Here is a 23777-nt window from a genome sequence, read left to right on the forward strand (position 1 = left end):
GGAGGAAGTAATGACTAGGAAGAGCACAGAGGACACTTAGTGCAGTAGAACTGTTTTACAGGATGCTATAATGGTGGATACATGTCATTATACACATGTTAAAAGCCATAGACTGTACAATACCAGGAGTCAACCCTAATGTAAAGTACGGACTTTGGATGATAATGATGTGTTGACATAGGTTCATAGACTGTCACAAATGTACCACTCTGGATTGGGAATTTGATAGTGGGGGATAGTGGGGAAGGCTGTGTCTATGTGAAGACAGAAGATATAAAGGAAATCTGCTCAATTTTTCTGTAAACTTAAAACTTCTAAAAAATAAAATTTATTGTAACAAAATAGTTATGTATTATTTATCTTGTCAGGATAAATGGGACTCACTTCTTGCAGCCTGCGCAGTGCCCATGTACCCCGTTGTGAGGTTTGGATTGTAGCTCACTGGAGAAAGGAGACATGGAAAAAGCAATAACTAATAGCAGTGATCAGGTTGTGATTGGACCTTGTACAACTATAAATGACATAGAGAGGCAAATGATTTATTGAAGTCTGATTCATAAACCCTTAATGAAAATAAGAGTTACAGTCAATCGTTTTAGAATACAACTTATAAATAGTGTTTTCCAGTTAGTAAGTAGTATGATGCAAACTGTCATTGGTAATAGCAATAATAATAATCCTGACATCTCTCCAGAAATGACTATTGGGAATCTCAATAGTTTGGTCTCTCATTTTAAAAAGCCTTCAAATATGTTACAACATTATATATATTTTGGTGTATATTACTAAGCAAACTTTTTGAGGAAAGGAAAACATTTAATTCATTTAAACACAATTTACTTTTAAAACAACTCTGTAGTAACTACTATCATTCAACTGATTCCAACCATTAATTAAGTCGAAGAATGGAAAAAGTCTATGAAGAGACATTGTCATGTCAATTCTTCCAGATTATAAGTTCAAAATATTAATTCATCAATTTTTTCACAAGGAAATCAAAATTCTTGACAAATCTTTGACCTATGCTAGGCCTAGTGTGAAGTCTTGTGTGGTCTGAATTTGGGTGGCCATTCATTAATATGATGATTCATCCATGGTTTTAGCTTCCAACACACCAGAAGATTTTAACTTGGGCATTGCTGGGAATTATTCAGAAAATTGGCTTCTCTACTGTGTGGAGGGAAGGAAACTGAGAAAAAAAACCATTATTTTGTTATGCAGCTATAAATTTTTACATAAACTGATGGATTTAACCTTTTCATTGAAAACAATAACAAGTCCTTTATATCTAGTGTGTCTCAGTTAGGGTTCATTTTATGTAGGAAGCCTATGAAAGAGCTGAGTCTTTCAGAAATCCAGAAAGTCTTGGAGGTAGTAGTGAGGAATACTGACATGAGTTGGTGAAACAAACTTCTCACCCTAAACATCCTGATGCTGTTTCCCCCACATATTTTAATTATATATTAATAAATCAGTCAAGGTTTTTTAAAAAAATTTTTCTTCCCTCTGAATAAATTGTTGCATTATAAGTTTGAAAACAACTAATCAAATTAATAAATGTATCAACAGTGGCTTTTTTTCTGTCTCCGCATCCAGGATGTATTTGTTTGCTTGATTTTTAACATAATTGAATAAAATTCACCCACTGATAGTTAGCTTTAAGTTTACAGATCATGGACAAAAGATAGAAAATTTAGATCTTCTATTAGTGCTTTGGGTTTAAACAATTTAAATGCCTTTTTGTAATGGTCAGTAAGCAATCCATTTATAGTTTGTTTTAATCTGTTTGACAAAAGAGAAGGACACAATAGAGTGCCTCGCTTTCTTCTGGCTAGCAAGTCCTCTTAAAATACAAGTAGCCATACAGACAGACAGGCAAACATATGACTACACAAACCCCTATTTGTAGAAACTAACGCTGCAATTTCCAGTAAGCAGAGACCCATTTTCTCCATTGCATCTGTAAGGTGTTAGGAATGTGTGTCAGTCTGACCTCTTTCTCTACAAATACCCATCTGTGTTGTGGCTGCAGTACTAGTGATGGTTCAGCGTATGAAGAACCTTTTCTAAAGGGGCTGCAGGCCTCTTTTTAGACAGAATATTAGAGCATCAGAAGAATCCCAGTGTATCTCACACTTCACTCCTGTGCCCCACCAAGGCCCAGCTCCTGTAATGGATGTACGGCTCGAGGCTCTTGTGGATGGCCAGGGGAGGTTCCTCAAGGCTGGGGAAGGCAGAGACCTCAGGGATCTGATGCACTAGGGCATCATTGATCACGTGTGCCTTAGTAAGTGGGCGCACAAAGCAGTGAATGAAGAAATGCTCAGAAAATAGCAATTTGCCCCTGTAACATATGAATTTTTTTTTTTTTTGCTGTATTTCAGGGACCAGCACTTTATTATTTTTTATTGTTATTATTATACTTTAAGTTTTAGGGTACATGTGCACAAAATGTGCAGGTTTGTTACATATGTATCCATGTGCCATGTTGGTGTGCTGCACCCATTAACTCGTCATTTAGCATCAGGTATATCTCCTAATGCTGCCCCTCCCCCCTCCCCCCACCCCACAACAGTCCCTGGAGTGTGATGTTCCCCTTCCTGTGTCCATGTGTTCTCATTGTTCAATTCCCACCTATGAGTGAGAACATGCAGTGTTTGGCTTTTTGTCCTTGCGATAGTTTACTGAGAATGATGGTTTCCAGTTTCATCCATGTCCCTACAAAGGACATGAACTCATCATTTTTTATGGCTGCATAGTATTCCATGGTGTATATGTGCCACATTATTTTCTTAATCCAGTCTATCGTTGTTGGACACTGGGGTTGGTTCCAAGTCTTTGTTATTGTGAATAGTGCTGCAATAAACATACATGTGCATGTGCCTTTACAGCAGCATGATTTATAGTCCTTTGGGTATATACCCAGTAATGGGATGGCTGGGTCAAATGGTATTTCTAGTTCTAGATCCCTGAGGAATTGCCACACTGACTTCCACAATGGTTGAACTAGTTTACGGTCCCACCAACAGTGTAAAAGTGTTCCTATTTCTCCACATTCTCTCCAGCACCTGTTGTTTCCTGACTTTTTAATGATGGCCATTCTAACTGGTGTGAGATGGTATCTCATTGTGGTTTTGATTTGCATTTCTCTGATGGCCAGTGATGATGAGCATTTTTTCATGTGTTTTTTGGCTGCATAAATGTCTTCTTTTGAGAAGTGTCTGTTCATGTCCTTTGCCCACTTTTTGATGGGGTTGTTTGTTTTTTTCTTGTAAATTTGTTTGAGTTCATTGTAGATTCTGGATATTAGCCCTTTGTGAATTTTAAAAAACAATTGATGCATCAGTTTATCCAAACTGCTTTTACAAATAGGGTGGAGAAATGCATCCGTCGACATCCTGGTATGCGGGAGTGGTGTGTGTGTGTGCATGGATGTGTGTGAATTTGGGAGTGATTAATATATAATATTATTGAGACTATGTTGTCCTCCTGGATAAACTGGTCACTCATGAGGAGATATTGAATAACTAGTTGATTGACATGATTGCCTGCAGGTTAGAATCAAAGTTAGCTCTAGAATTGTAGATTGGAGTTCTATTCACATCAAAGTAGTGAATAAAGTCATGGGCTAATAAAGTCATGGGCTAATAAAGTCATTAGCTCACCAAAAGAGGAAATGCAAAGTCCACCTTAGAGGAAGGTACCTAAGGGAGGCCAGAGAGCTTTGTGTAGGAGGTGACACCTGAAATAAGCCTGCAGGCAGAGGTGTCAAAAAGGACACTGCCAGAAAAATTTTCAAATGTGTGAATATTTACTTAGTCTTAAAAAAATAAAAATCCTGCTATTTGGGAAGCACGTAGACTATAGGGGGCTGTATTGAAACAGATGGGCATAAAGGTAGATTGAGGGCATATGAGATACGTAACTGTAGCTCTTTTAAATAGTTATCTCATGCTGTGATCCATCAATAAAGAAAATAAAGAAGATAAAGTGAAGAGAGAGCAAGAGAGGAAAAAAGAAGGATAATAACATGGAAAAAGCTGGATAGTAATAGAAAAAGAAATACACTAGCGGGAAAGAGGAACTAGACCATGAGAAAGATGAGGCTGAAATAAAGGAGAGGCTTCAGGAATCGAAGATTAGTGCGAGAGGCCCCAATTCCATGCTCTTCTGAACCTGAACGTCACAATATCATCATCTGGCAACCTCGGCCAGGTACAGAGCCTATTAGTATGCGTTAGTAGGTGTGGCTGCTGGACTGCTCTACTCCTTAACTCAAGACTCTGCTCTGGCTGACATAACCATATAAACACAGCTGCCCCAGGACAGTGGTGCTTATTTGTACTGAAGCAGAAGTGACCATGTCAGAAAAAAACAAGTCTGAAGGTCATGTCTGGCTTCCCAGCCACAGGTTCCTCATCCAATACTAAACAGACAAAAGAGTTAGAAATGCGACCTAAATGGTAGCCTGTCTTTTCCTCATGGGAAAGAAATCTCAGCTAACGTCCCAGAAAAGAACGAAAAAATGAAATGAAAATATGCATCCCTACTCTAACTACTGAAGAATAAATATTGCCTATAGTTTAATCTATGACACACAAAGAGAAGAATCCACTAACAAATCATATACATATATTTTCCTTTGTCACAAGTAGCGTCTCTATTTCTGGCCTCCTAAAGAGCTACAAATTGTACGTTTTCATTCCCATGCACCATGCAGAGCCATGGGAAACACTGCAGGCAGAGGAGATTGTGGGGTCTGCACCCTGGCATAGAGGGCCTTATGGCCCTGGTAATTCCGTCTTTCTGGAGTTGGTATAACTGGAGCCGCAGTCTTTATCCATGAACTTGTGTAATCCAGAGATTTTATTCATCTGATTCATTTGTGTTCTTGTATTTTCTAAACTTACTCTCTTTTACAGGTTATAAGACCCATACAAGCAAAGTTTTGCTGAACTGAATATACTGAATCATTACAACAACTATTGTAATTAAAGAAATGCCGATATGAACAAGATATCATTAATTTTTCTCTTTGTATGTCATAGATTAAAACTATCGGCAACACATTATTTTTGACTACACGGCATGTAAAACAAGAGATAGTCTATGTGCTGCAGAAAAACATTTCTTTGGCTCAAGTCTTTTATCCTCATGATTTAAACTAACAGATCTCTGTTGAGCAATGTGGAAAATTGAAGTAAACCTTGAACTGGAATGTTCAGGTAAGTGCATAATTAATAACTCAAAAATAAGAGACTGGTTTAAGTTATTTAAATAAGAATAATGAATTCTTATTTATCTCGACAGTGATTAATAGTTCACTGTAGTTTTAAAACTGTAAAATACTACATGGTTCTCAAAGTAAAAATTATTCTTATTCAACAAATACCAAACTTTTTTTTTTTTAAGACAAAGTCTCACTGTCTCCCAGGCTGGAGTGCAGTGACGCGATCTCAGCTCACTGCAACCTCCGCCTCCCAGGTTCAAGCGATTCTCCTGCCTCAGCCTCACAAGTAGCTAGGATTACAGGTGCCCACCACCACGCCTGGCTAATTTTTGTATTTTTTAGTATAGACGGGGTTTCACCATGTTGACCAGGCTGGTCTCAAACTCCTGACCTCAGGTAATCCACCCACCTCAGCTTCCCCAAGTGCTGGGATTACAGGCGTGAGCCACCGCACCCAGCCCAAACATACCTTTATCAAGATTTATTAGTGTAAGCACTGAGGCACAGAAACTAAAGAATCTAGTCGTAATTCCACCAAAGCTAGATCTCTGGACAATAGAAAAGCAGGTGAGCTCCCCACGCCTCTGAAAAGTCAGTGTTCCTGGAAGGAATGCTGTCTGCATTTGGAGTGAGATAAGGCCTCTAAGTGTCCTAGGCTATGCTGCAAGATGGTTTGTGTCCCTGGCCCTCTGAGGTGCACAGTTAGTGCCAGAGTGGCAGCCTTTCTTCATGGTTATTCCAACTACAAAACAGTTCCCACACAGGTCCAAACTGCCTGGGGCCAGGACCCCTTTGGTTGAAAAACAACGTAGATCATCTTTAAAGTCCCTTCGTATACTGACATCAAATAATTGTGTGTGTGTTTCTTTTTTTAGCATTGCTTGGCACACACATTGTAAATCATTATCTTAAAGTCTACACTTGGAATAAAACAGAAAAAAATAACAAATTTAGTCTGGTTTACTTTCTCACAATTAACCTTACATTTCACACCAATTACAAATGCTTATTTACAATTCCAGCATTCCTCCCATCCTTCAACTACATGACAGTTTCATATTTCTCCTGACAAGTTATTTCTTTAGCAACACCTTTCATCTGAAACCCAAAGGCAGTATCTTCTCTAACTTCTAAGCCAAATTTCACATATCAAGGAATTAATTGTAATGCCACCTCTTTGTGTTAAGGCATTTTCCATGGAAGGCAGAATACTTGGGATAAAATACAAAGTTTAGAGGCCTTTAGAATCATGAATTTCTCTATTGGTTTATTTTATTTTATTTTATTTTTTGAACTAGGTGGGAATGGGTGGGGGAAGGAGTGAATTTCCTGAGTACTGTATTTTCTAAGGACTAGGCCATGAGCCAGGCTCTCTGCATATACTATTTTATTGATTGGAAGTTTTTATGGTGCTAACCCAGTATTTTGAATCTAGAAGCTACGGCAAGGCTGGAGTTGGGCAAGTCCATACAACTGAGAAGCCTATACCCTGGATTTTATGTGTGTGCACGTGTGCATCCTTATTATTTGGGATTATTATGCTGCAAACCCACTGTTCTATTCATATATAGTAGTCTCTCTAGTTACTAGGGGGAAGAAATTACGTTCACAAATAATTCAATATTTCAGAAAGTTTATTTGGGTGCATCTGGCTTTCTTCAGGATTCATAACCTTGTAAGAAATTATTATTACTGAATTTAACTGTATTAACCTTCCTACTGCTTACTCCCATTTCCAACTATCTGTGTGGTGCATATATTCCCTGAAGGTCAGATTCCTGTGTGGTCCATATATTCCCTGAAGGTCATATTTTGGACATTAACATGGCAGCTTTCCCACATAGACCCTTCCAAAAATCAAACAGAGCAACAAACAAATCTTATGCTTTATTGCACTAACTTCTCAGAGTGGACTTTTCCATTTATTTTTCTCATCATCTTCCCACAAATCCTTGAGAGATAAAAACAAACAAACAAACAAACAAACAAAAATCAGTCCTTAACCTGTCAACCACTTAACCTGTGACTGAATTACAATTGGGGTGCCACTTATGCAAAATAACCTTGGCACCATGCTCCAAATACACAAAATATTTTTAGAAAAAAAAATGCCACTAGATTTTTAATTTCTAAAACCACAAAAACTCTCAAATATTGAATTCACCAGAAGTCCCCAAATTGCCCAGACATTAATCATGGGCTTGGGCATGAGGCTAGCTAGCTATCATTGTTGTTAACCAAAGGTGTGTTTTTCCTACATACTTTCCCCAAAGCACAACCTCACATGACTTGATTTTCAAAATCACAATTGGCCTTCTCAAACCCAGAGCTCTCATTTCCCAGTGGGTAGATTTTTAGAAGTGGAAATAATAATGCTGTTAATAGTTGATTCAATCCAATAACCCCAGTGATTTTTCCCATACATCACCTCAATTACTTAATTGTCTGCTTATTAATGACAATGGTGGTTCTCAAAATGTGGCATGGGAATCCTGATGAGTCCCTGAAACTCTTTGCAGGGTCTTTGCAGTCAAAGCTATTGTCATAAAAAAAAAAAGTAAGATATTATTTGTCTTTTTTGCTCTCATTCTCTTGAGTGTACAGAGAATCTTCCCAGAGGCTGTAACAACACAGTAGATTGAAAACAGAAGCATATGTAAGAATCCAGCTATCTTCGCTGAAGGCACATGTTAAAGAGATTGGAAGAAACATAAAACAATGCCACTATTAATATTATTATTATTTTAGAAAATACAGTTATATTCACTAAAATATATTCTTTATGTTAAGATGTGATGGGTTTTAACAAATATTAAGTATTTTTAAATACTTCTAAACTCTAATGTAAAATATAGTAAATATAGACATATAATTCCTATGAACAAAAGTTCTTTGGTTTTAGTGATGAACAATTTTTAAGAGTGCAAAGTAATCCTGAGACCAAAAAGTTTGAGAACCACTAATCTACACCCATGTCGATAATCTCTTGTAAAGGAAGAAGCCAAAAATCTACTATGAGTCTGATAAACTTTGATTGTTAAAAGAAATCTAATTCATGAAGCAGCCAGAATAAATATACTATATGGATATGCTGCTCTTATTTTTTTTCTGAAACACTTCTTCATGAGTCCATGTAACCTGCCTTTGCATTTTCTTTCTTACCCCAACCCTGTAAATAAGTACTTTTCCTCTCTGATGCTTCACTGTTGGAAGGTAGTATGGTAATTTCTTTGTATTAGCACACGCACGTGCACACACACTCCCTTATAAACGTTATTGGATATTCCCTACTTGCGACTTTCCCAGCCACTGAACTCTGTGAGTCAAGCCTCAGTGTTAGGACTTGATTTGTACCCATTCTTTGTATCATCTGCAAAAATTAAGGCATGATTCAGGGAAACCACTACTCAAGAATGCATGAGGGAATAAAGCTTCGAAGCTCCACTAAGTTCTTATTTTTCCCTTTGCACCAAGTACTTTATCAGTTCACACTGACATTGGATTTTCAGAAGGGCTGATTTTATTTCTCTGGGGCCCAACAATAATGGCCGGATTCCTCTCTTACCCTCTCTTTCAGAACCTAGAAAAGAACAATGTAGCGTTCTGGAGGTTTCAGGTGGCAGCCAGTACCTTGCCAGCATGCTTGACACCTGAGTCTTCTAGTGAAGAACACAGTTAACTCCTTTGGAGGCGGCAAGCTAGCCAGTGCCTGGAGACATATGGTGACTTCTTCCCTGCCAGAGAAACCAAGGCCCTCTGCCAGGAACTTGGCCAACCAGTACCAGCTCTCAGGCCTCCCTTCCCAGGGGATGATAAGTGAGCATCCCCAGCTTTGTTGTTTGTCCTGAGTCTAGCGGCAGTCCGAGTTCCTGGGTATCATGGTGTCAGGCACACAGAAAAGGAGAGAACCTGATCGATCGATAGGAGACATACGATAAAGAGGACAGCATCCTTCTCTGATCTCTTTGCTGATAGGAATTGCAACACAGTGGCGCCCAGGTTCTGCTCCAGCAAGTCAGTTCCGTACACCAGCAGAGGAAAGGGAGCGCAGAGGCAAAGAGCACACTGCTCTCAGGTTCAGCGAAGTCCAGTTTCATCGCTTTGTGCCACGGAGAGGTGTTTATGCCAGCTGGAGTCATTTTTCCCTGCAGTTCCTGAGGACGCTTGAGATCCCTTCCTTTTTCTTTTTTTTCTCCCCTCTCTCTCTTTTTTTAAGTTTTGTTTAATAATAATAATAAAAAGTAAAAACCTGTATATGGTTTTTTAAGAAAATCAAGCACAGAAAGTTAGCTATTAAATAACTGTAAGTGCCCCATATTCCAGCACCCAACTTTTATTCTTCAACTGCAGGTAACTATAACCAATAATTTTTTTGTATCCAGAAAATAATCAAGTGTGTGTTGTGTTCAGCATGCATATCTATAGCATAGTAATGGTTAACAGTGCAGGATGTGGAGTCAGACTGCCTGGTTTTGAATCCTTGTACACCACTTACTAGGACTCTGGGCAAATTACTCTGACTTTCTGGTCACAGGGCCTGTTGATAATATCTATCTTTTAGAGTTGTTAAGAGTCAATGCATGTAAAGCGTTTAAAATAGTACCTGGCACATAGTAACAAGTAAATGCCGAATATTATTATTTTATTATTCATATAATTATTTATGTATAACTGCATTTTAAAACTTATACAAACACAAATTAAGCATGCTGTTTTTAACTTATACTTTTTTCCATCAAATAAAACTGCTATGAGATTTTCTCATGTAAACACAGATCTGCCTCATTCTTTTTAAAATAGCTTTATATATTTAAAATTATTGTATATATGTATGTTTTAAAAATTCAGCTAGATTCCTATTGGCTGACATTTGGACATTTCCTGTTTTTTTTTTTTTATAGAAAATGCTTGGAAAATTTTTCTTAATGTATCTCAATGATAAATTTCTGGCAGTGGGATTGCATGGTCAAATAATATACTTTTTGAATTACTTTGTTTATTTTTAGCATTTAAAATTTTAATCTATTTGGAATTATTTTTGACACACTGTAAGGTGAAGATCCCAGTCTTGTTTTCTTGTAGATTGATGGCCAATTAGGCAAATATTATTTATTAAATAAAGCATTTTTCCTCACCGAATTGAAAGCCTATTTTTTATATATTAAATTCTGAATCTGTTTTAAATCTTTATTCTGTTTCAATTATATATATTGTTAATATTGTGTACCATTTCCATCAAATCTATCAAATTCACCAAATGGTAAACACATTTCAATTTTTATAGGAGTTTTATAGAAATGTGTATTATGGAAATGCAGCATCAATATACAACTCTCATTTCCCCATCCTCTCCTCTCAGCTCTGAATATCATTAATGATTTTAAATTATTTTTGCAAATCTACTAGATGGAAAGTCATATCTTATTTTTTCATTTGAATATTTTAATTTAAAGTAGATTTGAAGAAGTTTTTGCATATTCTTTTGCTATTTGTTTCACGGTTTCTATCAGGTTGTATTTTTTCATATATATGTTTTAAATGTTCTTTCTATTTCAAGTAAATTAACCTCTAGTCAACAATGAGTGCTATAATATTTTTTAAGATTTTGTCTTTTAATTTTATTTTTCATATTTTTTCTATATGTTAATTTTAATTTTATTGTTCAATCGTTTCCTTGATAGGGTTGTGATTTGGATATCTGCTTATAAAGATTTTTTTGCACTCCTGTACACACATATATACATGTATTGACACAAACATTTCCTTGTCTTCTAGGTCTTTTGTAAATTTATTTTTAGGTGTACATATTTTTAAAGAACTGAAATTTATTTTGTATAAGACCTCACAGGTATTCACAAATTTCATTTATGTTTCAAATATCTAACCAGTTGTCAACATTATTTACTGACTATTTTATCTTTTCAATACTGATTTACAATACCAGAATTATTAAGTACTAAAATGCACATTTTTACATAATCTACTCGAGTACAAAAATTTATGATTATGATAGCTTCATGATATGGTCAATGTCTGATTTGACTGACACTATCTTGTTGCTCTTATTCTGCATAATTTTGAGCATTGGATTTTTCCAGGTGAAGTTTAACATTACTTTCTTAATTTTCCTAGCAGAAAAAAAACATGCTAAGCTGTGAGCAATTTAGATAAATAAAATTGTATATTTGGGGTGTTAAGATTATTAAAATGAGTAGTCCTGCCTGCTTTTTCTAAATTCTTCTGTCCTCTCCCACTTTATGCATTTTGCATCTTCTGTTCCCTCTGCCTGGAATGCTTTTCCCCCTGGCAGCCTTCTGGCTTGCATCCTCACTTCCTTTGGTGAGAACTTTAAATATCACTTGTCACCAAGGTCTTCCCTTACCAGCCCCTGGCCATGCTGTTTAAAAAAACAAAACAAAACAAAAAACACTTTTATCCAACTCTTCAGCCCTATCAATCTGCCTTCTTGCTTTACATCTCTCCATAGCACTGAACACCATAACATATGATGTATTTTTTAGTTTGTAGACTGTCCTTCTCCCCTCACTAGGTCCCCCTCCATGAGGCCAGGGACTTTTGTCTATTTTGTTCACTACTCCCCAAGACCTAGAACGGTGTTTTTTATGCAATAGGCCCTCAGTAAATATTTTCTGAGTGACTGAATGAATAAATGAAGGAATCTTCAAAATCAAGCATTCCGATCCAAGATATAATCTGGTTTAACATTTTAGTTTTCTTTCATGTCCTTTATATTAATATATAAGTAGTTTACATTTAAGTGTGTCATTCCTATTTTTCTATTGTAGAGGAAACATGTTTTTCTGGTCTATTTTTTAACTGGATATTGTTTATACAAAAAAAGTTATTGATTTTTTAATTTTAGTTTTGTAACTAGCTTCTGATTAAAGATCATTCTTTCTAATAACTTTTTAGTTAGTTTTCTAGGTTTTCAAAAATATGCAAATAATGATAATTTTTTGCATATGCATTTCAATTATTATACCTTATTTAGAGGTGTTCCTTAATTACATTGCCTGGTATTTGCAGAACAATGTTAACTATAGTAGTTATAAAAGGCATCTTTCACTTAATCTTTAGTAAAAATATTTCTGTGTGTTTCATCATTGTAATAACTTTTTATTGCCTGTTTTGCACATATACAAATATACACATATATAACACACATGCACACAAAATGCCACAGAAGTATCTATTGAATTCTATGTCAGTTTAAAAAAAATCAAATTAGCAATGGTTATTGAATTTTATTAAATTATGTTTTGATATATTTGAAATGAATGTTTTTAATTTTTTTGACCTATTTATATGATGAATTACATGATTTGTTAATAATAAATCATCTTTGGGTTTCTGAGGAAAACTTATCAGATTATTTTGTATTTTTCTTTCAAGATGCTGCTGAATTTTGACATTGTTTTTAAGATCTTTAAATTCATATTTATAAATAAAATTGATTCATAGAGTGTATTTTCTTTGCCATTTGGTGGGTTTTCAAATCAGATGTATCAATTATCTTTATATGAGATAATCATTTATTTCTAAAATTATTTTAATCTTTTTTTTCTGCATTCTTTCGTTGACATAAAGCCTTTTTTATGGCTGCCAATTTCTGATGTTGTCAATTTGGTTCTTGATATTTCTAATTTAGTTATTCTTTACTTCTTCTTTTTAATTTAGTTTTTATTTTTTTGTAGAGACGGGGTTTTGCTATGTTGCCCAGGCTGGTCTCCAACTCCTGTCCTCAAGCAATCCTCCTGCCTTGACCTATTAAAGTGCTAGGATTATAAGCATTAGCCACTGTGCCCAGCCTAATTTAGTTATTCTGTAATTATTTTATTTTGATTCAGAATTTATTTCCTTAGCTTTGAAATTCATTCTTTTTTGTTTTAAAGTTTTGTTCTTGATGCCTTTCTTTAAAAAAAAAAAAAAATCTGTTTAAGTTATAGAAAGAAAAACACCCACTGCAGGGGATTTCCTGGCTTATATTGCCTTATGAAATGTAAGCATGATCTGCCTTAGGCATGCTCTTCTCTTCTCCATCATTATCACGTGGAATTTTTGCAAGCTACCATGAGTTGGTGTGCTGGAGCTGGTTCATGAGAGTCAAATGTTTGCACCTCTTTCTAATTTCCTAATTGGCTATGGTGGGGTTATTTATACCATGGAAATTAGCAAATGCTACAAATGATTTTTTTGTTCTCCCTCCAAGAGCTTTTTATTAAATACTTGCCTGTGCATTACTTCTTACCATAACATAGATACAGATATTATGCAACTAGTTAGCATAATATTTTTTAACAAAATCTAAAGAGTCTATTAAATCTTTGTTCTAATGAATTATCTTGGACATTTATGTCACCTTTTCTTGTCTTCTGCCTTAGAATTTCAGTATGAAGTCAGAATAATGTGTGTTTTCTTGTAATTTTCTATTTTTCTTTAAGAGCTTAGAAAGAGTGAGAGCAGGGAGCACTTTTGTACCTCAATACGCAGTTGTGCTTGGAGGGCCTGATCTTGGCTCTGCCTTTGACAACTTGGTTAAGGGCGTGTGTGCTGGAGTTTACTTCTCCTGGGCACCTCTTCATCTGGTTTGGGTTACCTTCAGAGACAGAAGTTCTTTCCTCCCATGCCCATTCAGGAAGGATCCTCAGAACCTCATCATTAGCAATTATCCCTTCCCCTGCTTCACCCTCAGCTCTCAAGCATCTGTCCTAATCCCCTCCTAGCAAGTGTGGGGCAAAGATCAGTAAATCCCATGGCTGAGGGCCCCAATTTCTCATTTAGAAGTAGCCGGTGCAGCTCTTTGTTTAACTGGGCTGCTCTGTGTGCCTTTTCTACCGGGCCTCAGAATACACTCCCGGATTTTTGGGTTATTTTCTCCTGTCTTCCATTCAGCTAAGTGCCTGAGTTTATTGGTGGAGATTACCTATTTATTGGTGGAGAAACTAAGGTGACTCCAATTTTCCAGGTGGAAGTCTTGCCCAGTTTTTCATTTGTTTGACCTCAGGTGAGGCTTTGCAGTACTGAAGGGAGGCTTCCAATTTTCAGAGATTTTCTTTTCCTCCCCATCTCCTGTCCAAGAACCTATACATACTTCCTCTGTCTAAGTGTCCCTCAGTTAGGGGGTATTAATGGAGTTTTGTTCTAGATTTTTCCACTTTTTTTCCCAAGGTTGATTCTGAAGGTCAGGTAGAAGAGTCACACCAATACTCAAAATTAATTCTCTGTCTTTCCCTGCTCTCATTCATTACTTTTTAGTTTATGACCTTAAAGTTTTGCCTTTTTTTCTGCAAGATGTTTGTGTGTGCATCTCTGATGATGTATACTTACTCTGAGTTTGTTTGATTTTAGGAAATAGATACTATGCAATCCTTTTACTCTCTACCACATTTCCTGAAATCTCCTGCAGCTCCCTGCCCCCCTTTTTGGATGATACTGGTCAAAGAAAAATGAAGATATGATATTTATAATGTTACTGGGTGTGTAATATAGAATTGGATGACTGTTTTTCTTACCATTCTTCATTTACTCCAAATAGGGCTAAGTGGAGGAAGTAAAGGGACTTCAGGTTAAATGCATTCTGACAACTTTAAGTTCAAAAAAGCCTTTCAAGGGACTGTGAAACTCACTTTGAATTGGAATTATTCTATGGGGAAAACAATAGTTCATTGACTGTATATTATTTTAGGATTGCATTTTAGATATTAGGAAAAGCTACCAATTGGTACCTACTACTCTACCTTGAAGTACACATATTTAGATCAAACATACTTATCTGTTAAGAGTACAATTATGTATTTACGAGATATGTTTAAACATTTGCAACAAATTCTTCCGACTCCAGTTCTCTTTAGCAAGTTTTTGAGCTCTGTGAGGAGCTGAAAACCTAGAAATGTTAGTTCCTGGCTCTGTCAAAGCAGACAAGACCTACAAACACGGCCCTAAATAATCTTGGGTACCTGGTGAAATTGAGAAGATCAAACACTTTCTGTGACAACAGCATTTTGTATCTTTCCTTGAGCTCTGTACCTCATATTGGTAGAAGCATTTGAAATTACTCTAGCAATGCTGAGAAGTTTAATCAACATGTATTGGGGCCTCCTTTGGGTCAATCTCTTTATACGTCTTGTCTCATTTTATCATGATGGCAACTTTGAAAGGAGGTATCCTGATCCCCATTTGAGAAGTATGGAAACAGAGGCTTAGAGAAGTAGTAGAACTTACTGCAGATCACAGTGTAACTGTCCAGTGGGTATTTTCTCGATCACTGCTCAGATAGAGCCGATTTTTCAATATAGAAAAATTGCAATGGCTGGGCGCAGTGGCTCACGCCTGTAATCCCAGCACTTTGGGAGGCTGAGGCGGGTGGATCACGAGGTCAGGAGATTGAGACCATCCTGGCTCACACAGTGAAACCTCGTCTCTACTAAAAATACAAAAATTTGGCCAGGCAAGGTGGTGGGCATCTGTAGTCCCAGCTACTCAGGAGGCTGAGGCAGGAGAATGGCGTGAACCCCGGGGGGTGGAGCCTGCAGTGAGCTGAGATCACGCCACTGCACTCCAGCCTGGGTGACAGTGAGACTATGTCTCAAAAAAAAAAAAAAAAGAAAAAAGAAAAACTGCAATTGAGAAGAGTTTAAGAGCTGGCTACACAGGTAACTGGAGTTTTATTATTACTTGAATCAGCCTCCCTGAAATTTCAGAGGCTAGAGTTTTTTGAGGATAGTTTGGCTGACAGGGGGCTAAAGAATGAGTGCTGCCAATAGGCTGGTGGATGCAGTCATAGGGGTGTGGAAAATGGTCCTTGAGTGCTAAGTCTGTTTCTAGGTGGGGGCCACAGACGAGTAGCTGGTCCCCGTGTGGCCATCCAGTCATCAGAAATGCGAAGGCCTGAAAGGGCATCTCAAGAGGCCAATCTTAGGTTATTTACTGGAGTAATTGGGGAAGTTACAAATCTTGTCACCGCTGGAATAATGGCTGGTAATCATTTAATTATGCCTATCATCTTAGCAGAATTCAGGCCCCCTCATCCTCCTAACCTGATGGCCTTTCATTAGTTTTACAAAGGTGGTTTAGTTTGGGGAAGGGAAGGGCCATTATCATTTAAACTATAAACTAAATTTCTCCCAAAGTTAGCTTGGCCTACCCTTAAGACTTGGAATGATCTTGGAACGACCAAGGGCAGTTTGGAGATTCAAGGCAAGATGGAGTTGGTTAGGTCAGATCTCTTTCGCTGTCATAATTTTCTCACTGTTTTAACTTTTGCAAAGGCAGTTTCAACAGAGCTAATAAGGCATACAGACAGACTTTTAATCCACATCTCTCTAAATTCTTTTTATTGTTCTATAATGCTTCTCAGAGGAGTCAAGAACCCTCCATCTTTGTTTACTGCAATTACTCTCAGTAATGAAATACTTAGTGCTTGTCTATCTGGCCACAGTGATTCAGACTTAAGGCTACTGTATTTGATTGGATTTGTTCATTAGGTTCTGTCTGAAGGATATGAGAGACTAAAAACAGCTCAACAGTAGTTAACTTTAATGACACAGAACTTGGGCAATTGACTTCATCCATCTGTTTTAAGAAACTCGCTGAATCTTTACGAAGACAGCCAAACTGGCCAGGATAGAAACTTTGTATCTTCTGTCAATGTTTGAACCATACATATTTGTTCTGCTATGTGTATAATGTCATGAAAGTCCACACATGAATCACATATGGCTATTTGGGTCACAGTACAGTCTTAAGAAGTAGGTGTAAAAATTGAAAGAAACAAAAAACCCTTTAGTCTGTTGTTTTACTACATATTACTGCTCTTCATTTGATAGAGTTGATTTTGTTCATGAAATTTATTGCTTTAAACAAAATGAATCTTTCAAAATGTGATCAAAATAAGGACATTTTGTAGTATCAGTGCGAAAAAAATAACAAATACATGTATGCATGCTATGCACCTGGAACAAAGGCAGGATGTATAAATGCAGCCTTCACTGGTCTTCAGAATCACTTTTACGTGTACAAATGAACAAGAAAGTAGCCCTTTTGTTGTTTTAAAATCATTGACTTCCTGTAATCCCAGCACTTTAGGAGGCCAAGGCAGGCGGATCACCTAAGGTCAGGAGTTCGAGCCAGCCTGGCCAACATGGTGAAACCCCATTTCTGCTAAAAATACAAAAATTAGCTGGGCATGGTGGCAGGCACTTGTAATCCCAGCTACATGGGAGGCTGAGGCAGGAGAATCACTTGAACCCAGGAGGCAAATGATGCAGTGAGCTGATATGGCGCCACTGCACTCCAGCCTGGGTAACAAAGAGCAAAAAACTCTGTCTAAAAATAACAATAATAATTGACTTCTATCTTGCCTCTTCTTTCTAAAAAATTAAGGCTCAGTGTGTGACAAGGAGAAACAGTGAAATAACAGTTCTCTCTCTGAGAATGGGTTGCCACTAAAAGTTGGCTTCGAATCACCAGATTCAAGAAGCATGGAAGAAAAGCCAGATGTCAAGTCTTTAATACTTAACGGAGATTCCCACTGCTCCCTCCAGTTAGAGAGCCAGATTTAAAGCCTGTGGGAGAGCCGGGGGGTCAAGGCACAGGGAGGTCTGGCCCAGAGAGTCCAGAGGATGATGACAGGATGGAGGAAATATCTGCACAGAGTAGATACACCCTAAAACAGTCATCAGACATTTTGCATCTCTATTTGGGATGACCTCTTCTTATTAAAACACTCAGCTTCTCTGGGGAAGTTCATAGACTCAGGAGAGGTATTGCTTTGTTCTAAACCAAAGTCTGAACTGTTACTTGAGGGTCATTGAGAATACATCACAATGGCGTCATCTGTTCCAATGTTTTCATAATTTTTCCCCTATGCAAGTTTGGCCAGGATAAAATCTAGACAGAAAGGTAATGATTACATAAAGAAGGGAACAATGAGCTATTACCTTGCTCATTTGTTGATGCAAATGATATCAGATAGTTCTGGCCACAAAACATGCCATTAGATCTAAATTTTCTAAATTTATTTTCTCCACAATATCAGTTTATTAAAAATTCACTTCTCCAAATTCACGTATGTAGATCCACAAAGATTTTGAGGGTCAAGATTAGAGTTAATATTTTGAAAAATAGTAAAACAATGACAACTTTATAATGTCTAAAAACGGGAAATTACTTGGCACGGGTTTATTTTGGTGAGGACATTTCTTTGTGATGAGTACTAATAATAAAGGAATAAAATGTAATGTATTTTGTAATGGATTTAAAAATGTCACTACGTGCAAGCATTTTCATCTCATTTCCTTAGGTAAGTGGGAGAAATCTATTTTCCTTCAGGTCTGTTAAAATTATAGTCACGGCCGGGCGCGGTGGCTCACGCCTGTAATCCCAGGGGATCAGGTCAGAGTCGAGACCATCCTGGTTAAGTGAAACCCCGTCTCTAAAATACAAAAAATTACCGGGGGGGTGGGGGGCTATAGTCACTTGCCTCTGGACAGTTGCAATCCGATGGACAAAGAATTAACAAGAAAGAGCATTTTTGGTGACCAAGAAAAGTTTTTATCAATAGTTTTACTTGATTCCAAAGACACCATTGCAACCTGAAATTATGACAAATGTGCATGTGGTCAAATTTTGAGAACAGTGAATTCTGAAGTCCCACTGGCCTCAATAAAGAAGGCATTAATCTAAGGAAAATTAAACTCTTTCCAGTGAAAATATAATCAATCTCTTTGTTTGGTCACCTATAGAGCAAATTACTGATATCAATTTCTAAATTCAACTCATTTGTAGACAGACCTGAACTTCACTGGAATATTCTGGTGGAGGCAAAAGACCAGAGGGAAAATTATTGCAATCTTGTAAGGGAAAAAAGACAAACTAGGCCAATTATTGTAATTATAAGAAAATATACAAGAAGAATTTTCTGTCAAGCCTAGGCAGTCCAATAGATTATGTGTAAAAGTTGTGGCAATTTAAAAAGTAACCATAATCATATTAATAATGGTTTGAGATCAAACCATTGGATGAAATACACCTTGTATGTATAAAGCAGAGAGAGAGAGGATAAAATCTTATTAGATATTTAAGGCACCTTTATTTGAAGTTATAACTATTACAATTCAGGATGGCGAATGCAAAAAATAAGTCAAGATTATGGGATAAAGTTCAGTATCGTGTAATTATTTGGGAAGTTACAATAATTTACTTTCTCTGTAAATGAAGGAACTCCAATGACTGGATAGCTTTTGTTTTGTTTTATTTATCCTTTTTTTTTTTTTAAGTACTGAGCTACATTCACTGTGACTTTGGCTTGTGGGAGAAAGAGTCCATGTCATTCTTGCTGTGCCTCTAAATGCTTTTTGGAGGGCTTCCTGGCTTCTTTTATTCCTGTACATTTACCATTAATTGTGTTTGAGGTTTGGATGAGGCAGGGACCGGGAAGAGACATTAAGCTGCATCACTCAATAAAACATTGCCTTTTCAGCCTGAGGCATGACCCTCTGGACTTAGGTGAGGTCGCTGTTGGGAAATCAAGGTCTGCCTGCCCGGGAATAGCAGTTGCCATGAAAGAGCCAGGGTGGGACCTTCAAGTACTGGACAGCATGGGCAAACCTGAAGCTCTTTTGAGTGGGAGAAAATAGCTCAAACTTTAAAACTGGCCTGAGGAGCAGCAAGCAGGTCCCCAGTGCATTCTTCACAGCGCTTTCCACCTTTAATTTAGATATTTCAAGGGAAATTTAATCCATATGTTTTGGATTCATTGGGGCTTAACTCATAAATATGCTTCATCAAGGACTGCCAAGCTCTGTGTTCCTGTTCACTGGAATCAAGTAGTTTCATGGGACAGCAGTACAGACAGAGGAAATTTGATATCCAAGGGTCCATCACCCAAACAAGAAAAAGAAACCATCAGGTTCAAACCGCTGTGTATAAATAATCCTAGAACAGTAATTTGCCCTGCAACACTGTCATGGTAAAATAAGCCACTTATGCCTGTAGACAACATATACCGATACACAAGCAGTAGATACATGTCCTTTCCCAGAGACATATCTCAACACATGGACTTTATCATTGTCAGTTCCAGAAAGGTTAACAACTCAAAGAAGAAAACAGAAGTTTCTACCTTTTTAGCATCTTTAAAATCCATACAGACTCTTCTCTCTCTGTCTCACTTTGTCTTCCTGGCTCAGTCTGTCTCTCATACAAACATCCCCTTCACTGGGACTCTATCAGGCCACAGGCTGAGAATCCTTGTACCTTCCGGATACCACTACTAGGGTCAGATAACTTTGACCAATTTTACTTTCTTAAATTTGTGTTGCTCAACTGATACTTTTCCAATATAAAATGATATTGTATTACTGAATATGTTTTTGTCCAAACCACATCTTTGAGATTATTTTATGATTTCCTAGGGGACCGCCCCTTACAGGTAAAGAATCCCGGCTGTGTTCACTTCTTGGAATAATGCAAGGGCAGGGTTATCAATGAGAATGGTATTCGGCTCCTACCCCTTATTGACTGATTGATTGATTTCCTGAATGTTATAGATTCAAGATGACCAACTTCAATGTCCTTTTAATCAAACACTGTCATTCAGGGCAATAGGTGATTTTAATACTCTGTATCATAACATCTGTGTTTAGGAATTTTCATAAGAAAAGAACAGGGAATCCATGGCCCATTTCCATATCAGTTCAAATTTCTTGTGCCAATGACACCGAATACCTCAAAGCATCTGAGGGCATCTAGTAGCCAAATACATTTCAGGTATTGGAGAAGACTTGGCATGGTTGTTATCTTGATATTCTCATATTATAGAAAGTGAGATGGGAAAGAGTAGTGCAGGGTGTTATGTCAGATGGGATCCAGGGATCTACACTCACTGAACTCACAATTTTCAGTGAGGATAGACAGAGGAATGATGGTGGACAAAAGCCCAACAGTTGCAGAGTTAAGAGGGCTTGGGCTAACATTGTCCTTAGGCCATATTCCTTTAGCATTCCTTACCTCAGAGAGTACAATAACAATTATGATGTCTATTGGTTTGAACGTGTGATTAAAAACATAAATAATAATTAGATTGGGCGACTGGGTAATAATATAGCTCTAACTATCTTTTAAGGTGCTCAACATCCTAGGCCAAATATCCAAAGATTTTTGACTTATGGAAAAGAATGACATTGCATTTTCCCATCAACAGAAGATAAATATACATACTCTAGTTGCAAGACACAGCAAGACAAGCAAGTTCACAACAGTGTGGCATCAACTCAGGTTGTTCTTTTCTGCAGGTGGAGCTTGGTATCAGGTGATGCTCATTTTCCACCACTGTGCCTTTTACAGTAGGAGACATCAGTAGTGAACCTTCACAGGGCCCAACATGGTAACTGTGTTTTGCCTACAACCCTAAATTCATCCTGGTGGGTGTGGTGATTTGATGAGGTATAACAAGCCTTCAGGAAAAAAGAAAGCGGAGACAAAAGATGAAAGAGAGAGGAGAAACCAAGTAAGTAAAGAATGTTTATACTAGTTTCCTAGCTGGTGAGAGCTACCAAATCCCTCTCCTGGTTTCAGTGCAAGACAAACAAGGAAGGAATCGTGCTGCTCAGCATTGGTTTGAAAGCACCGGATCGAGTCAGTCTCAGCCTGAGCAGACAAACCCTGCTGGGAACCTTGGCAAATTTACCTGGGTTACTCCACCAACCCTTTCCTCCCGTCTTCCCCACCCACAGCCTGAAGGCATTAAACTGCTTCTGAGCAGCTGGCCTGGACTCTCCCTAAAGCCACACAAAGCAGCATTCTCCTTACTGCCATTACACTGGTGAACCCTTCATGGGTCAACACAGCTGTCAATTACAATCCCATTTCTTTCAAAGGGCAGTTTTAACTTTTAATATGCTCCCAGGTGTGTCAGACATTATCTATCTATCTATCTATCTATCTATCATCTATCTATCTCATCTATCTATCATCTATCATCTATCATGTATCTATCATCTATCATCTATTATCTATCTACCAAAAAGGGCTATTAGGTTTATAAATCTTAATTTCTAATTTTTGCAACACTTCTATGAGGTAGGAAGGTGCAACATATTTACATCTAATTGACGTTTTCATGTCTTACAGGTGGTCAAAAGTGGTTTCCATTCAGCCTTGGGTAGGTCTCCCTTTTTATCCTCTGAAATACCCTAAACAGGTAATGATTGAGTGAGGTAGAGACCTTTTGAGGTGAATGTCCTTGGAGAGAGGCTCTTACTAATGTAAAAGCGCTTAGCATTTTGAGCTGTGAGACATTTCTTTCACTTCTAGTTCCCTTTGGGGGAATACCAAAGGGAGAGATGCAACTTACCATCCCAACAAGAAAGTCAGAATCATTAATCAGGACCCACAGTGGAAATGATTTCATAAAGCTTGGGAAGCAGTGTAACTTCTTTCTTTTCCTAGGTCCGTTGTGCCTGTATTGAGATCAGTAATTGGATCCTCACCCTGAGGAAAACATAGGTTCTTGTCCATGGAAGCAACACACAGTGAGGAAGACAGAGAGACCATGCCATGCTGGTCTCATCACAACAGCCTGTGTTGTGAACAACAGAACACTAAGGATCTAATGATCCAGTTGCAGTGGAGGTCTTCTAGGAAGAGAAATGCCAAGCCAGCCCTGAGCCAGGGAAGCAACTCAGGCTAAAAACAGAAAGAGCTGACAGGTTTTAGGATCCTTCATTTCACAGTAATGGTGGAGAATTACTACCACAGTAAAAGGGGGTGAAAGCCCAAGATCAGAGAGTGTGGAGAAGCAACATGGTAATAAGAAAACCAATTACTTCAGCTCTTCAATCCTGGGAGGTTTTGAGTTATTAAGGGTGTGTGGTGGATGCCTAATTTGTCTGTCTACCTGGAATCCATCCTTGCTCTTTTGGTAAAACCACCTGGATTTTTCCTGTGGAAATGCCTTCCCCCATCCTCAGTGTAGTCTGCTCTCAGGCTCAGTGTGGACAAGTATCCTAGTTGTCAGTCATTGTCAGTCAATCAGCTTGCCTGGCTGCTGGCCACAGTGATCAGTACAAGACTGAGCAGATGATCAATTCTTTGTCAAAGACTTATGTCAGAGCTATCGGCAAAAAATAAAAAAGAGGGGGAAAAGGTTGATTCCCTCTGGACTTGCATCTGTGAGGATGAAAGTGTGAAGTGTCAGGAACTACACAGCGCAAAACTGAGTCCTGATGGCATCCTTTGGGTTCCTGGATCTGCCCTGTGGCTGGGCTTTTCAGTTAAGTAATCACTGACCTTTCCTTGTCTATTTAAGCTCATTGCATTTTGGTTTTCTGTCACTTGCACCTAGAAATCCTGACTAGTACAGAAGAGCATCAAGTAAAAACAAAGTGGCTTATACAAAGTGATAAAATTTTTAAATGAGCAGACAGATTAATTTAACTAGAGTGAGAGTCCGTATAAGAGAGTAATGAGAAAACCATATGATCATCCCAATAGATGTTGAAAATGCATTGGATAGACTCCAACACCA

This window comes from Hylobates moloch, unplaced genomic scaffold, assembly GCF_009828535.3.
Source record: "Hylobates moloch isolate HMO894 unplaced genomic scaffold, HMol_V3 SCAFFOLD_1, whole genome shotgun sequence".
NCBI classification, from domain to species: domain Eukaryota; kingdom Metazoa; phylum Chordata; class Mammalia; order Primates; family Hylobatidae; genus Hylobates; species Hylobates moloch.